The following is a 17,176-nucleotide window of genomic DNA, read 5'->3' as shown; positions in this document are numbered from 1 at the left end:
TGTTGACTGGCATGTCTATGTTGACTGTGTGTGTTAGGCATGTCTGTGTTGACTGTGTGTGTTAGGCATGCCTATGTTGACTGTGTCTGTTGCTAGAACAGCACCTGTGATCAAGCTATGACGAAAACTCCCATTGTTGATGACAGATCCACCCTAGTCTCCACAGCTTTTCCACCATGTGGACTGTACCCTCTGAACCTTGAGTCAAAATGTACCCTTCCTCCCTTAAAGCACACGTCTGGGTACTAAGCCCCTGGAAAGTGTCATGAGTGTGGCCGTGTTAAAGTACAGATGCTCCCTGGTTAGGATGGAATTACATCCTGCTACACCATGGTAAGCATAAATGTCATAAAGTCATAAAGTCAAAAGTCATCTAATGGCCTAGTCTCGACCATCACCTTAGCAGCACAGCCTTTGGTACAGGGCACTGATTGCTTCCCCTGGTAGCCCTGGCTGACTGGAAGCTGTGGCTCAGTGCCACTGCCCAACTCCACAAGAGAGATTACAGTACTATGTGTACTTAAAAAAATACTTTGAGGGCTGTTTCCCAGGAACCTGGGTATGGACCTGCCCAGAGCCCATCCATCTGGCCAGTATTTAATTAAGGCTTGCTTCAAATTTGGCTTTAAAAAAATATTTTGGGGCTGGAGGGACAGCTAAACAATTGAGAGTATTTGCTGCTCAGTTCCCAGAATCCACATGCTGCTCATCACTGTCTGTAACTCCAGTCCCAGACACACTCTGACACACTCTTCTGGCCTCTGAGGCCACTGTACACACGTGGTATACAGACAGAAAGGCAAGCAAAACACCCATACTCATAAAACACAAACAGATTAAAAATCCTTTAAAAATTATTATTTGACAGTTTCATATATGTGTATCATGTACTGGGGTCATTTTCACCTTCACTGCTCTACCTCATTCCCCTTCTCACTCCCACTGAACCCCCACTTCCCAGCAAGCCCCCACCTACTCTCATGTCCTTTGTTTTATTGTGCTGTGACTCACTGTGTTTAATCAGGATTGCTTACATTAGCATGGGTGGGAGGTTGTTGAGCAAGGGAGACTTACCAGTGGCTACACCACTGAAGAAAATGACTCCCCCTCCTCAGCAACCATTAACTGCTGATAGCTCCTTAGGGAGGGTCTGGGCCTCATGAGTTCCTTCTTCTTCCATGGATGTTGACAGGGTTGATCATTGGCAGATCTAATGCTGGTAACCATAGTAGCTACGAACTCATTAGCATAAGGACGACATCCTATCTTGAGGTCAGCATGTCACTACGCTTATCCCCATCCCCCAGATCTTAGTTACTTTTCTACTGCTGTGAAGAGACACCTTGACAGAGGCAACTTATAATAAGGGAGAGTTATTAGGAGTTTACTGTTTCAAAGTGTTAAAATTCATGATCACCCTGGTAGGAAGCAGGCAGGCAGGAGTGAGGCTAAAGCAGTAGCTAAGAGCTTACAACCTGAGGCACAGCCACAAGGCAGGAGAGAGAGGGACCAGAATGGCATGAGTCTTTAGAAACCTCAAAGTCTACCCCTTGTGACACCACCTTCTCATAAAAAACTTCCCCATCCTTCCTAAACAGTTCCACCAACAGGGGACCAAGTATCCAGCCAAATATTTGATCCTATGGGGTCCATTCTCCCTCAGACCATGATAGAGGGTGATATCGATGGTCTGTGTAGGGTTAAGTTAACAGTTACTAATTCTCAGTGATCTGACCAGCACATGTATTTGCATCAACTGTCACTGGGGCAAAGAGAAGCTTTCTTGGCCAAGGCTGAGCGCAGCACTAATCCGTGGGTCTAATAAATATTTAGAAGGCAACTTGACAGCATATCCATTTAGCAGAACAAAGTCGTAGGGCCCCTCCCTACACAGAGCCGAGGACCCCCCAAGCCTTTGGACAGGTTTGCAGTAAGCACATTTCTCAGTTTAGATTTTCCTGAAAGAGCTTCCTTTTTGTACCATTGTAAAACCGGGAGCCTCAAGTTGAACCTTTATAAGCCAGAGGCCAGCTGGAGTTGTATTTCAGTGGTAGATAGTTTGCTAGTATGTGCGGAGCTCTGGGTTCTAAACCCAGCACACCACACACACACACACACACACACACACACACACACACACACACACACAAGGACTGTCTATAAAGTATACATGAACAATGGAATATACAACCTCATGAACAGAGCATGTCTATGCTGTGCTCTGAGGCCTCGGGAAGTCTTCCTGAAGAAATCTGACCACTGGGGTGAGGAGAGGATATGACAGAAAGTTGTACAGGAGCCTGTGTGGGTCATAAAAGAAGGCTGGTCAGGTGTTGGATGCCTGGAGAGAAGGCCAGAGGCTCGAAGCAGCTGGACGGGCAGTCCTACCTCCGTCTGGCACTGCTGGCATTGGTATGCCTCAGGCACAGGCTCAACAACTTTTCCATGCCCTGGTGAGGCCTCCCTCAACTTTCTAGACCAGAAGAGTTGGGTATTGGTCGGTGAGGGCCATTACTATGCCAGCAAGTACCTGGGATCAGGCCAGGGAAAGGTTCCCCCACATACTCAGAAGGACCTACCCACATCTCGTCTTTGATACTGAACTTCTGACGTCTGGTTCTATGAGACAGTAAGCATCTACTGCTGTAAGCACCCTGGGTTTGCAGTCTAGGAAAGCAGTGGAGATATTAGAATACCATAAAAAAATTGTATTCTGAGCTTGACTTGGGCTCAACCACTTGGCCTTGCCATCAAGTTCCAGACCTCCCGTTTGTTCTAGGCATATCCAGTCACAGGGTGCTGAACTGTGGGACTATTGGGAACAGCTGGCTAGGCGCCAGCACATGCTGAGGATTTGATAACCCATGCCAGGGTTGTTACTAAGAACAAAGCCATTTTCAGGGCCCCTGTCAAAATTCCTGATGACCAAATTCCTCCACCTTACAGAGTCCAAACCAGAGATGCCAGGAGGGGAAAAGGGAAAAGAAAGGTCATACTGGGGAGAGCCTGTTGGGCTGGGTACCACAGTGTGCTTTCTCGGGTAATTTAGATACTAGCCTCCAAAAAGGCTGAAGATGGACTGGAGAGATGGCTCAGTGGTTAAGAGAACTTCCAGAGGACTCAAGGTCTATACACCCAGTATTCATGTTGGGTGGGTGACAACTACCATCAGCTTCAAGAGATCCAATGCCGTTTTCTGGCCTCCTTGGGCACCCAAACATGCGTGGCACACACACAATAAAAACACATCTTTTTTTTTTACAGGGTTTCTCTGTGGTTTTGGAGCCTGTCCTGGAACTAGCTCTTGTAGTCCAGGCTGGCCTCGAACTCACAGAGATCCGCCTGCCTCTGCCTCCCGAATGCTGGGATTAAAGGCATGTACCACCACTGTCCAGTTTAAAAATACATCTTATTTTGTTCTGTTTTCCTTCAAGACGGGCTCTCTTTGTGTAGTCCTGGCTGTCCTTGAACTCGCTCTGTAGACCAGGTTGGCCTGGAACTCACAGAGATTTGCCTGCCTCTGCTTCCTGAGTGCTGGGATTAAAGGCCTACAACACCACTACCCAGCATAAAAAAATATTTCTTTAAAAAAACAAAAAGACTGAGACTAGAGAGATGGTGAGGAGTGCCTGCCACTCCTGCAGAGGACCAGGGTTCGGTTCAAATCCACGGATGCTAATAAGCACCTGTAACTCCAGTTCTAGAGGATCAAACGCCCTCTTCTGGCCTCTGAAGGCATTGCATACATGTGATTACAGACATACATACAATCAAAACCACCCTTATACATAAAATAAAAACAAATCTCTAAAAACAAAAAGCCTGAAGAGGATGAGATGTGGTCCAGGGGAAAGGGCATGATGGTAGGAACGGAGGGTAAGAAGACCCGTCTGAGAGGGAAGGACACCATGAGCCACTAAGACTGCCCCTGCCAGGCCTCTGGCCCTATAAGTCCGGGCTAGGGAGGTACCTCTAGGAGGGATGTGCCAACCATAAACATCTCAGTCAGTGCAGCCGGAATCACCAGACCTGCAATAATACGCCTTTCTGCTCTGGTGGAGAGAGGGACCATTGTGTCTGTCAGCTGTGTCCTGAGACTTGTGGCATAGCTCGCCTCTCAGAAAGGCTCGATTGTCCCGGGCAACCTCCACAGCCTGGGGCTTCCACCCAGTACATGACAGCAAATTTATAGACACAATCACTCTCAGGGGACAGGGTCCCTCTAACCCTCCAGCCTCAGCTGCCTTGAGGAGTCAAGGAAGCAATGAGAAGCAGGCTGAGGCAGACAGTCAGAACTGTGGGACCAATCCAGTGCTGTGGAGACTCCCAAACCCACACCCAGAATGTCGGGCCTGGGTTAAAGTCTTCCCCCGGGGGCAGTTACTACTAAAGGACTCAGAGCTGAAGATAAGGCATAGTGACTGAGTCCATTGATCCCTATCTTGTCTGGAGTCTGCTCTGCTCCATGTTTGGGAAGAAAAGCAAAATAGGGTGGTGGTTCTCAACCCGTGGGTCGCGACCCCTGTGGGTTCCACATTTCAGATATTTACACTGTGATTCATAACAGTAGCAAAATTGCCACTATGAAGTAGCCATGAAAATATTTACGACAGGGGGAATCACCACAACATGAAGAGCTACAGTACAGGGTCCCAGAGTCAGGAAGGTTGAGAACCACTGGCCTAGCGGGAGATCCGTACCTCGCCATTACTAAAGGGATCCTGTATGGGCCTCTGGTCTTCTATTCAATGAATCCATTTTTGTTTCAATGTTGTTGTTTTTGGTTTTTCAAGACAGAGTTTCTCTGTGTAGCTTTGCAGCCTGTCCTGGAACTTGCTCTGTAGACAAGGCTGGCCTTGATCTCACAGCAATCCACCTGCCTCTGCATCCTGAGTGCTGGGATTAAAGGTGTGTGCCACCACCACCCGGCTCAATCAACCAGTTTTAGGAGGTGAGGAGAAAGCCCCTCCTCCATAGAGGAACCCTCTCTCCAGCAAGCATCTCCACCAGGGGATAAAGATATTTGATGCACTGCCTAAAATCGTTCAAGGCAATGACTCTGTCATTTTATTTATTTAATTTTTTTCCTCTTAGGAATTGTCCCTTGGTCACTTCTCTGTTGCTGGGAGAGGGTCATGAAGTGTACACAAGGACCTGCCTCCCACTTTGCCTCCCAGAGTTCTCTCTGAGCCTCCACCTGGCCCAGTTCTCTGGAGATTCTCTTCCCACCACCTCCCGGCTAGGCTAGGCGTCTGGGAGAGCCAACTCCCTCATCCCAGTCATCAACCAAATGAGCTTCCCAAAGCCCTGGGAAGCCAGGCACAGCCTCTCCCTCCCGCGGCTCCAGGCCCTGCAGGAATTGGGAGGGAATGTGCCTGCTGGGCCCCTGCCCAGTCCTGAGCCAGGCTGGGCCGAGAGCCGCTCCTTACCCCTCCCCCACAGACACACAGGGCTTTATAGTCCGATTATGCCATGGAAACTATGTGCTCGGCCTGCCCTGTTCACATGGCCTCCGAAGAAAAAATAACAGCGCCTCCTCGCTCTGCCGAGCCCCGCAGTCCTAGCAGACACTGCTTACCAAAGTGGGTCTCCTATGAGAAACGGGTACTTGTGAGACTCTCAGGAGGACCTGTCTGAGGGGTGCCTCAAATCGCTTCCCTCCTCCAGCCCCCTGACATCCTCCTCCTTCTCCTCGGCAATTGGAGGGCCCAGGCGCCAGGAGCTTGTTGCCTTATATGGACAGTGGTATCTCCCTCTCCTGTCCTCTGACGTTAGCCATGCCCCTCCCCATCCGTGGTGCCAGCAAAGAGCCGGCTGTGCCAGGTAGAGACCACCACCATCTTCTAGATGCTATTGTCTTCTGCGGTAACCAGATGTTTAACCAAATGTTAAACATTTAAATTAAAATTAAGTTCCAGATGAGCACAGTGCTGTATACCTATAGTTTCTGCTACCTGGGAGGCCGAGGTAAGAGGGTCGCTTCAGGAAATAGTTCAGTTTCAGTAAGGGGAGCATAGCGAGACTGTATCTCAGTATGCAAAATAATCTATTTGTTTGTTAATTGCCTCAGGTTCGTTAGCCAAATGTCAGGTGACTACTAGTGACTACCCTGCTGGACATCAAAGAAAGAGAACTCCCCCAGCACCACAGACTGACTATTCTCGAGGATAGCGCTGACCTGGACCAATACCCAGAATTCCCTGCAGCGGACCTAGTTTTCTTGGATCTGTGATGCTGTCTGGCTTGGGCCTAAGTTCCGAGGGCCATGCCCCACGGTTAGGGTACACACTCCTAGACCACGTGGTGGCAGAGGGGGTCTGTGACTGCACCTGGGACTTAGAGTCCATGGGCTCCCTCATGGTGTCCTGGAACAGATGGGAAGGGAAACAATGGAGTCTGCCTGTGTTGTCCACTGCCTGTGGGACCCCACAAATGCTAAAACTCTTACCAGCCTTCGAAGCCTAGCCTTCGAGGGGCTTAGGAAAAAAAATATTTTTTGTTTGTTTGTTTTTTGTTTGTTTGTTGAGACAGGCTTTCTCTGTAGCTTTGGAGTCTATCCTGGAACTAGCTCTTCTAGACCAGACTGGCCTCGAACTCACAGAGATCCGCCTGCCTCTGCCTCCTGAGTGCTAGGATTAAAGGTGTGTGCCACCACCTGGCAGGAAAGAATACTTTTTAAGGTAGGAAGAAAAAAAATATATTTTACTTATTACTTGACTATTAATTGATCATTTAATTTGAGACAGAGTCTCACCTGATAGCCCAGGCTATCCTAAAGTTCACTTCATTGTGTAGCCTAAACGGGCTTTGAACTTGAGGTGATCCTCCTGCCTCACCTTCTCAATTGCTGAGATTACAAATGTGATCTTTCTTGCCTGGCTCAAACTTTTAGGAATGTTTTTGTTGTTGTTTAGAAGATTTATTTATTATGTATACAGTGTTCTTCTTGCATGTTTGGACACCAGAAGAGGGCACCAAATCTCCTTATAGATGGTTGTAAGGCACCATGTGGTTGCTGGGAATTGAACTCAGGACCTCAGGAAGAGCAACCAGTGCTCTTAACCTCTGAGCCATCTCTTCAGCCCCTTTAAAGAAATCTGTTTATTCATTTGGGTGGGGGAGTCACTTACATCAGGTGGTCCTCTGACCATATACCCAGAGTTTAGCCCTGGAATAGGTAAAGAGCATGGTAGAGCAGGTGCCAGCCTCCAAATTTAGACCAGAAGCCAGAAGTCTGCTGGTGAGAAACAACACAGAAACGGCAAAGGTCTACGTAGACCCAGATCCTAGGTCTCTTCAAAACCCTCCACCGGTGACATTCAGGGGCTGGCCCCTGCTTTCCATCTGCTGGAACTCTTGAGTGTGTGGCCAGAGGCTGTCGGAGGACTAGCTGCAGAAACTGCTCTGTGCTCCCACGTGGGACCTGAGGATTGAACTCAGGTCGTCAGGCTTAGTGGCAAGCACACGGCAAGCACGCTCTCCTTTGAGCCATCTCGCCAGCCCCGAGCTTTCAAATTTGTAAACGATTTTTTGAGAACTAGTTTATATACTGTCTAGTTCACCCACTTCAAGTATGTAAGGCTGTGGTTTTTTGAATAGTCAGAGTCGCATGGCGTCACTGGTCAGTCAAGAGCATCTTCATGACCACAGGAGGAAACCTCACGTTCTTTCCTCACCCCTAATGTCTGGACATTAATACAGAAAGAGACAGAATATTCTGGGGCGTTGGCCTGCAAGTGTGAACATGCGCTTGTCTACCCCTTCCCTCTGTGGTCAGCTCCATGGGACCAGGTGTGGGACCTGTGTCCCCACGCTGCCCACAGTGGGCACACAGTGGTGCTTTCCATCTGACATAAGAGGAGACAGGTCATCCTGGGCAGGATGAGCAGGACGGGCATGCTGTGAGCCTGGAGGAGCTGGTGGCTGAAGTGGATGGGCTAACAGGGCAAGCGTATGATTATACAGTAAAGAGACTGGACACATGGGGCCAAAGTTCCAGAAGCCGCATTCCTAGGCCCAGGATATGGGGCAAAGGTGAGGCAAGGCCATCTAGAGCACTGACACCCTCAAGCCGGTAAGGGAGTGAACTCTGGGTTTTATATGTCTGGGATCCTAGGCTTTGAGCTGTCTGTCACTGGTGGGAGGTTTTGAAGAGACAGACAGGATCCGGAGCTGCAGATTTTGCGGTCTCTGTGTTCAGATTATCACCAGCAGGATTCTGGCTCCTGTTTTTCTAAACTGAGGGTCTGACCCCTGCTCTGCCTCTGCTCAGAGCCTGGGATTGGGGGTGGGGTGGGGAGGAGGGGAGGAGGGGATAGAGTGAGGGTGAAAGGGGGGGCTGGGGAGGAGTGATGGTGGGGGTGGAGAGTAGGGGGCGGGGTGGGGGTGTTGCAGACCTACTCAGAGGGTGACTGAAGCTGGCCTGCACAGCGGGGACTCTAGGGAGTAATCTGAGACTAGTGAACAGAGGAGATATTCCAACAGGTCCAAACAGGCCTCAGGGAGGATGCAGGAACCACGGCCCAGGCCACAATGTTGAATGAACCAAGCTCTTGGCACTGAGCCAAGCAGGAAACCATGCTGTCCTGGACCTGCCTGGATTGGGTTTGTATTTGATCTTTCCTGAGGTGTTGATCGAATGGAGCACAAGGAGGATGAGGGCAGGAAGAGTGGGCTTCATGGAAGGGGTCAAAGGGAGCGGACGTCTGATGTCTCCAATGACCAGGAGAAAGTGACCTTGTGTCTTGGGTAGTACAGAGGAGAGGAACAGTGAGCTCCCCCTGGAAGTGGGGAGAAGGAGGGAATTCACCCAGCATTTCTGTGCTCCTGCTACTGTCCAAGTGCCACTCAGACACTAGGAACCCTACAAGGTCACACACACACATCTTACAAGGAGCAGAACAAGAATTAGAACCTGGCTCTGTGGCTCCTGGGCCAGGTTCGCCCCGTCTGCAGCCAGTGCTCTCATGTTTGTGATTACTCCCGAGGCGGCTGTGGAGAACAGGGAGGTGGCCTCTGTTCCAGATGCTTAGGGCAGTCACACAGCTTGTCCCCAGCACATCTCACTGCCAGGCTTCACCTGTGTGACCCCAGAATGTCTCTGTCCCTCCACGCTCATGTTCCGGGAGGTCAGAGGGTAAGACAGATGTAGTCAGAGCATCTGCTTTCTAGATCACAAAACATACATCTTGTTTGAAAGAAACCAAACCGCGAGACCCGTGTTGTTGGGAATGAGAGCAGGCTCGGTAAATCACTCCGTCTCATAACAACCAAACTGGTAATGAGTGGGGCCTGTATTTAAATGAGCTCCATTCATTGTTATTGCAGCTCCGGTGTGAGCAGCTCGTGCTGGCCCTGCGTACATCATTAGATGCGCACAGGTTGACAGTCATAAGGGGTTTCACAAAAAACCCACTGTGGACTTGACCCATTTTCCTGCGGGAGACTGAGTGAAACCCAGGCCCTGAGCTAAGTTTCTGCCTCTAGAGCCTTCTCACTGACCCCTGCGCACACCTGGCCAGCATACCCAGCTCCCTCTGCCCTACCTGGCCCCCTCTTTGTGTCTAATGGCCCCGCGGAGCAGTGAGACAGCTCTGGTGTCCGAAGGCCAGACCTAGTTACGTCACCATCTATGATGTGAGGATGACCAAGTGGATTTCTCAGAGTCTTGAAAAACACAGAACCCAGCCATATTGAGGTCTCTTCTAACTCCTGGGTTGGTGCTCCTCATCACTCAATGGACCGGCTGTGTCCCCGCTAGGAAAACTAAGGTACCTACGGCCTATGACTGACTCCGAGCAATTCTGGGGCAAGTGTCCAGTGGTGGCAAGCTGATACCATGCTGACCAGAGGTGGAGTTCTTGCTGGGGGGATTTGAAAGAAATCGCAGGGTGAATGTTGACTGATGGGAAAGCGAGAAGGGACATCAGAGGCAGAGGGACCTGCAGGCGTGTAAAGGGAGTTACGCTGGGAAATTGTTGTGTGCTGTTTAAGCCTGTTGAGAGCAGACTCTGGGGGCAAGAAAAGTTTCCCTGTCTCCCCGAAACCCCAGGTTCTGGGTCAGGCTGCCCTACCCCCACCCCACCCCACCCCACTCCATTCCACCCCCGACTCTGTCACTGAGAGAGGGAAAACAGACAAGTAGCTAACTAAGGGTATTAACAACATGGCGTTCCTGAGAACAGAAAATGGTACTCTATTGTTTACCCCATGGTATAAAAGTGTCTACGGTGGGAACCGGAAGTCAGAAGTTTAGCCATGGAGAGAAAGCTCAATTAGGAACTCCAGCTGACTGCCTCGACTTCCCCAGTCAGTTTCTGCTGGACGGTGTAAGCACAGTGTCTTTGTTCCTCTCTCAGTCAGGCTACTTTAGCGGTGTTTGCTGGATGTTTATGGCACATGATTTGGGGCTGTTTGGCTGCCTGTTTGCAACTTGTTATTCATTCTCTTCTTTTTGTTTGTTGTGCGCTTAGTAAACTCACTCATCCCCAACCAGGAGTGCGGCTCTTATCATTCTTTGGACTGTACAGACAGTGCAAAGGACCAGCAGGCTATAGTCAGGCATCTGGAAGTCAACCAAAGTGGCTGGAGCAGAGACTGTGCATGAAGGAGAGAGGGACTTTTAAAGGCAGACAGAGCCCCTGTCACACAGGTACGAGGACCTCTAGACCCAGAGAGGGTTTAAGCAGAACATTCTGCTGTGCATTTGGAAACATCACTCTGGTTGGCAGAGGGTGGAGTGTTAGGAAGCAAGACAGCATCTCTGGAGACAGAAAGACCCATTAGGAAATTATCTCAGCCACCCAACTGAGAGAGAACTGAAGTGTCAGCTAAGGGGGTGGGGTGGAAGAAGAGGCCACACAAGACTTCTGTGCATAGCCGGTGGTGGCGCACACCTTTAATCCCAGCACTAAGGAGGAAGAGGCAGGCAAATCTCTGTGAGTTCAAGGCCAGCCTGGTCTATACAGGGAGTTCCAGGATAGCCAAGGCTACACAGAGAAACCCTCTTTTGAGAAACCAAAAAAAAAAGAAAAAGAAGGAAAGACTTCTGGTGTGTGGTAGTTTGGGTAAGAATGGAGCATGGCGCCCATAGGCTCATAGATTTGAATGCTTAGTACCAGAGGGTGGCACTATTTGAAAGGATTAAAGGGACTAGGAGGTGTGGCCTTGGTGGAAGAAGTGTGTCACTGAGGATAGCCTTTGCCAAGCGCGCTCTCTCTCTCTCTCTCTCTCTCTCTCTCTCTCTCTCTCTCTCTCTCTCTCTCTCCCTCCCTACAGTCAGGATGTAGCTCTTGGCTACTGCTCCGGTGTTTGCACGCAGCTCTGCTTCCTGCATGATGATAATAGACTAAAGTTCTGAAGCTGCAAGCCAGCTCCAGTTTAAATGCTTTCTCTTATAATAGTTGCCTTGGTCATGGTGTCTCTTCACAGACGTAGTAGAACAGTGACTGAAATATTGTGTGAGGGGAAATAATCAGGGACAGATGAGGCGCGAAAGGTAAAATTAGACAAAGGGGTCCGTGAACAACTCCTCCTCCTCCTCCTCCTCCTCCTCCTCCTCCTTCTTCTTCTTCTTCTGGTTTTTCAAGACAGGGTTTCTCTGTGTAACAGTCCTGGCTGTCTTGGAACTTTCTTTGTAGACCAGGCTGTGCCAGAACTCACTGAGATCCACCTACCTCTGCCGCCCTCGGGCTGGAATTAAAGGTGTGGGCCACCACTGCCCAGACTCAACTTCTTTTTTAGGTGGTATTTTATTTTGTTTTGAGATAGGTCCTTCTTTGTAGCCCAGGCTGACCTTGACCTTGCATAGGTAGTTCAGAATTGCCCCAAGCTCACGGTGATTCCACGCTTTTGAACGTGTACTGCTGCTCCTAGCTCAGGGCTCCCAGCTTCTGACTTGGGTGCTTTGGGTGGATTTGAAACATAGAGGAGGCACAGGCTTGGGGAAGACAAAGTGGAGGGAGATTCATTAACTAAAGGGAGGAGAATTCCAGGCTGGGAACCAAGTGCTGTTTTAGAGCCCATTCCTTAACAGGCCAACCCAAACACCCTCTTGGAAGAGCTATCTCATTTTTTCTCCTTAGTGATTTTTTGTTTTGTTTTGCTTTGTTTTTAAAGACAGGGTCTCTTTATAGGCCCGACTGTCCTGGAACTCCCTATGTAGATAGGTTGACCTCAAACTCAGCAGAGCTCCACCTGCCCTTGTGTCGCGAGTGCAGGGATTAAAGGCGTGCGCCATCATGCCCAGCTATCTTTCTTAAAGCTCGAGGTAAGGGAAAGACTCTCTGAGTCCCTCTCAAAGGCCTGGTCATCATCAGTAAGCTATGCCTTCTCAGGGCTACGGTTCTTGGCAAACAGAAAGATAGACAAATGACAGAAGGAAGAAGCTGGAAGGCAGAGGATGAACAGACCCCAAGGAAGAAGCTGGAAGGCAGAGGATGAACAGACCCCCTGGGGCTGGGAGGGAGCTGTATGGAGATAAGACACGGGTGATTAGCCAGATCTTCTCACACCTGGAGCGAAGGGAGAAGAGCAGAAACCTCCACAGAGGCTGACAGCCTTCTAAGACAAAAGCTGTTTGTGCCGCTCTCCTATAGAGTCACAGAACAGCCCTTCCCCTTGTGAGTGCATTTTGCCCCCCGCCCCCAGAGTTGATGCATAAAGTGTGACCAGTCTGGGAGAGAGACCTTAGAAGTCCTCAGACCTCATCCGAATTTCCTCTGGCTCACGTGTGGCCCTGGAGAAACCCAAAAGCCCCTAATCGTCCCTAGGAATGCAGAGGTGGATGCCAGTCAACAGCTGGAACCTGTTAAGAGCGCAAGCCTGGAGGGGGATGGAAAGTGAGCAGGACCTCAGCCAGGTTCAGCCTGCAGAACTAACACAGGACACAGGAGCCAGGTGAGCCACCTGATGCCCCCAATCCCTGTGGGCACCAATAGAGCAGGTGCGAGGAAGGACACCACATGGATGTCATTGAGGTCAGGAGGAGAGCACAGGGGCCAGCACCCAAACCTGCCACCTCCTCCACTGCCCAGGGTTAAACCCAGGAAGGGTAAGCCAGAGAGGAAAGACAGAGACACGGTAGTCCAGGCAGAGGTTTAGTTATCTGTCCAGAAGAGCAGGACTTCTGAACCAATTTACAGTAGAAAAAGACTTGTTCTCTTCCATGTCAAGCTTAAATTCTCCCTGTAAAGACCTGGTGTGTTAGGACACACACTCACTCCTAGCATTTACGGAATGAAAGCAGGAAGATCAGGAGTTCAAGGTCACCCTCAGCTTTGTAGTGAGGTGGATGCTAGTCCAGACTACAGGTGACTTCATCAAAAAACTAACATATAGTTGAGCACTGGTGGCGCATGCCTTTAATCCCAGCACTTGTGAAGGTGCTGTGAGTTCGAGGCCAGCCTGGTTTACAAAGAAAATTTCAGGACAGCCAGGATTATTACACAAAGAAACCCTATCTTGAAATACCTGCCCCCCCAAAAAAAAATGCAAAAAAAAACCCACAGCAAAAACCACGTGTGTGTTAATATAAGATATATTTTATTCATTTATGAAATTCTCAAGGAATTAGTTAAGATATTATATTAAACAAATGCACACACATTTCTCCCACTTTACCACATGTAAAGACATCCATGTGAAGTTTGGATCCATTCCAGAGGGTAAAGAGCGCTCACTCTTCAGAAACAATTTAGTTCTGGCATGTGAAGTTGGGCAACTCCTGCAATTTTACTTTAAGCTGCATTTAGGAGTTATAATTTACATACAGTAAAGCCCTTTCAAAGTGCCTACTTGAATGTGTTTTGACAAGTGTGTGCACTTGGATAACCATCACCCCAAGTAACATCTGAACTAGTTCCATCACCCAAAGCACCCATTTTGAGTGGTTGGGATTGCCGCAGCCACCCAATCCGGAGGCCCCTGATCTGATTTCTGATGCAGTCACTTGCTTTTTCCAGGATGTGATGGACCTGAAATCGTAGATTGTGAAACTCTTTACGCTAAATATTTGAACACACTTCCTTAACTACCTCAGCTTCCTCCTCTTTTTCCACCCAGCCTTTTCTGCCAATTACTTTATATGGTCAAGTCCTGGGGGGAGGGGAGCCTCCCCTAAGCCCTGCCAAGTCCTATTTGCATGATGACAGTCCCTGGGATCAGAGTATGGTACAGAATTGTGGAGCTAGCAGTCTATCTTGTCGGTTCTCTATTACATTTACTTCTCTCTTCTTTCTTCTTCTTCTTCTTCTTCTTCTTCTTCTTCTTCTTCTTCTTCTTCTTCTTCTTCTTCTTCTCCTTCTCCTTCTCCTTCTCCTTCTCCTCCTCCTCCTCCTCCTTCTTCTTCCTCCTCCTCCTCCTCTTCCTCCTCCTTTTCCTCCTCTTCTTCTTCCTCTTCTTCCTCCTTCTCCTCCTCTTCCTCCTCTTCTTCTTCCTTCTCCTCTTCTTCTTTTCTGGGACAGGACTGCATATAGCCCAGGCTGGCCTCCAACTCATTATATAGCAGAAGATGACCTTGAACTTCTGATTCCCTGTAGCTTCTACTCCCCAGTGCTGGTATTTCAGTCACATCCATCATGCCCAGTTTTATGGGACGCTGTGGGGTCCAGCTCAGGACCTTTTGCATGCAACTAAGAAACATGCCTAGCCCCATGTTTTCTTTTCTTCTGGGGGTATTTTCCTTTACCTCAAGGAACACAAAAACTCTGCCTTCAACTCCTGACACATGTTCACTTCTCCCCACAATTCACCTGCCCCAGCAGCCCCATGCCTAAAGAATCCAATCCATGCACGCCTCCCGCTCCCACCGAGCTTCAAGCACGCCCTCTTGTTTGCTTTCCTAATCCTTCACTGTCTGTCATCTTAGTGTCTGTGCCCTGAAACATCTTGAGGTTTTGAGTTTTGTTTTTGTTTTCTGAGTCAGGGTTTCTCTGTGTAGCCCCGACTGTCCTGGAACTAGTTCTGTGGACCAAGCTGACCTCGAACTCAGAGATCCACCTGCCTCTGCCTCTTGAGTGCTCGGAACAAAGGTGTGTGTCACCTCTTCGTGGCTATATCTTGAGATCTTTATTGGCCATAAGATCCACCTTGCTGCTGTCCATCAGCCTCCAGCAGTGTTTGGTCAGTTGGTTTGGGATTTGATGTTGGTTGAGGTTTTTCTCTCCTTGGTGAGGAAGAAGCAAGAAGCCTCAGCTTTGCAAGAAAGAAGCACTAATAGATTTCTGCATCTTCAGGACAAGGAATGGGTCATATGAACACACATACACATACACACACATACCTGTAATCTGACTGTTCCATGGGAGTTACAAGGTCCTTTTCCATTTCAAAGGGCCACGCTCTGGGAACAGGTCTCCTTGGGTTTCTGGTAGAGAGGCAGCTTGGTCTAGGAGAGAAGGGCAGAGGCCCAGGAAAGAGAGCAGCAAAGGATAGAGGGTATAGCTTAGTTCTCAGGGCTATTGACTTCTTGACAGAGAGACTTTAGGCCAGTGGTTCTCAACCTCCCTAATGCTGTGACCCCTTAATACAGGTCCTCATCTTGTGCTGATCCCCAACCACAAAATTATTTTTGTTGCTACTTCATAACTGTAATTTTGCGACTATTATGAATCATAATGTAAATATCTGATAGGCAGATGGTCTTAGGTGACCTCTGTGAAAGGGCTGTTCAGCCCCCAGAGGGATCACGATCCACAGGTTGAGAACCATTGCCTTAGGCTATTTAGGCTGTGTTCAATCAATCTTTCTTTCTTCCTTTCTCTCTCTCTCTCTTTCCTTACTGAGATGACAAAGACAGAAAGCATCCTTCTGACTTGTTTGACATTGGAGACTGAATTTGGAACTTAAGTTCCAACCAATATTTTGTGTCTAAAAAGATCCTTTCTTTTCTTTTTCCTTTTTCTGAGACAGGGTCTTACTGTGTTGCTCTGGCTGGCTTGGAACTACAATGTACACCAGGCTAGCCTCACATTCACAGAGATCTGCTACTTTTGCCTCCCAAGTACTGGGATTAAATGTATGCACCACCACACCCAGCCCTAGATCATGTTGTTTTTTATTTCTTACTTACTTTATTTATTAATTTGGCTGGGGCTGGGGCTCACATGTGCCAACAAGCACAGTGCAGGTTAGAGGGTAATTGATCAATTCTCTCCTTTCTCTGTGGGGTCCAGGAACGGAACTCAGGTTTGTCTGGCTGAAAAGCAGGTGCCTTTCCCCTCTGAGGCATCTCTCTGGCTCTTAGATCATATATCAACTGAGAAAGAAAGCATGTGCGGTTGTCTCTGGATGTTTTTTTTTTTGTTTTTTTTTGTTTTTTTTTTTTTTACAAAAGTTGGGCCAGTCCCAAGGATCCAAAGAATGGACAAGTGGCTTGCTTCTGCCCCCTAGAGGACACTGAGCAAGAAGCTGGGGAGCTAAATATGTGCTCCGAGATCCCTTACAGAAACAAGAATAAAAACCCTTAATATAAAGATACCATCATATATTTTAGGTAAGAGGTAGGCTGAGATTGTCTGGACCAAAAGTAAGAACACCACATCAGGGGAGATCCATGGCCAGACAGGAAACACTCTTTTTGTTTTGTTTTGTTTTGTTTTGTTTTGTTTTGTTTTGTTTTGTTTTTTGAGATAGGGTTTCTCTGTGCAGCCCTGGCTGTTCTGGAACTAGTTCTGTAGACCAGGTTGGCCTCAAACTCACAGAAATCAGCCTGCATCAACAACCCCCCCCCCCAGCATTGAGATTAAAGGCATGTGTGTCAGCTCCCCCTCCCCCAAGGTGCTCATTTTAATACAAGGCCCAGATGGTTCCTTTTTTTTTTTCCTTTTGAGATCATTTTATTTCATGTGTTTGAGGGCTTTGTATATCCACCATGTGTGTGTGTGGCACCCACAGAGGGCAAAAGAGGGTTTTGGATCTCTTGGAACTGGAGTTAAGAAAGGTGGTTTGAGTTATCCTGTAGGTATAAGGAAGTGAGCCCTGGTCCTCCTCAAGAGTAGCAGGTTCTCTTAACCCCCGAGCCACCTCTCCATCTCTCCAGGTCCTCTGCGCTCCAACACTTCTACACCAGGGAAAACCTGGAAAACAAACACACACCATTCATTCATCCTACGAGAGCTACAAGAACACCTCTCATCTGTATTTTTTTTTTCTTTTTTGAGACAGGGTTTCTCTGTGG

This window comes from Microtus ochrogaster, chromosome 1 (assembly GCF_000317375.1).
Source record: "Microtus ochrogaster isolate Prairie Vole_2 chromosome 1, MicOch1.0, whole genome shotgun sequence".
In the NCBI taxonomy this organism is placed as follows: domain Eukaryota; kingdom Metazoa; phylum Chordata; class Mammalia; order Rodentia; family Cricetidae; genus Microtus; species Microtus ochrogaster.
This window is presented reverse-complemented; position numbering follows the sequence as displayed.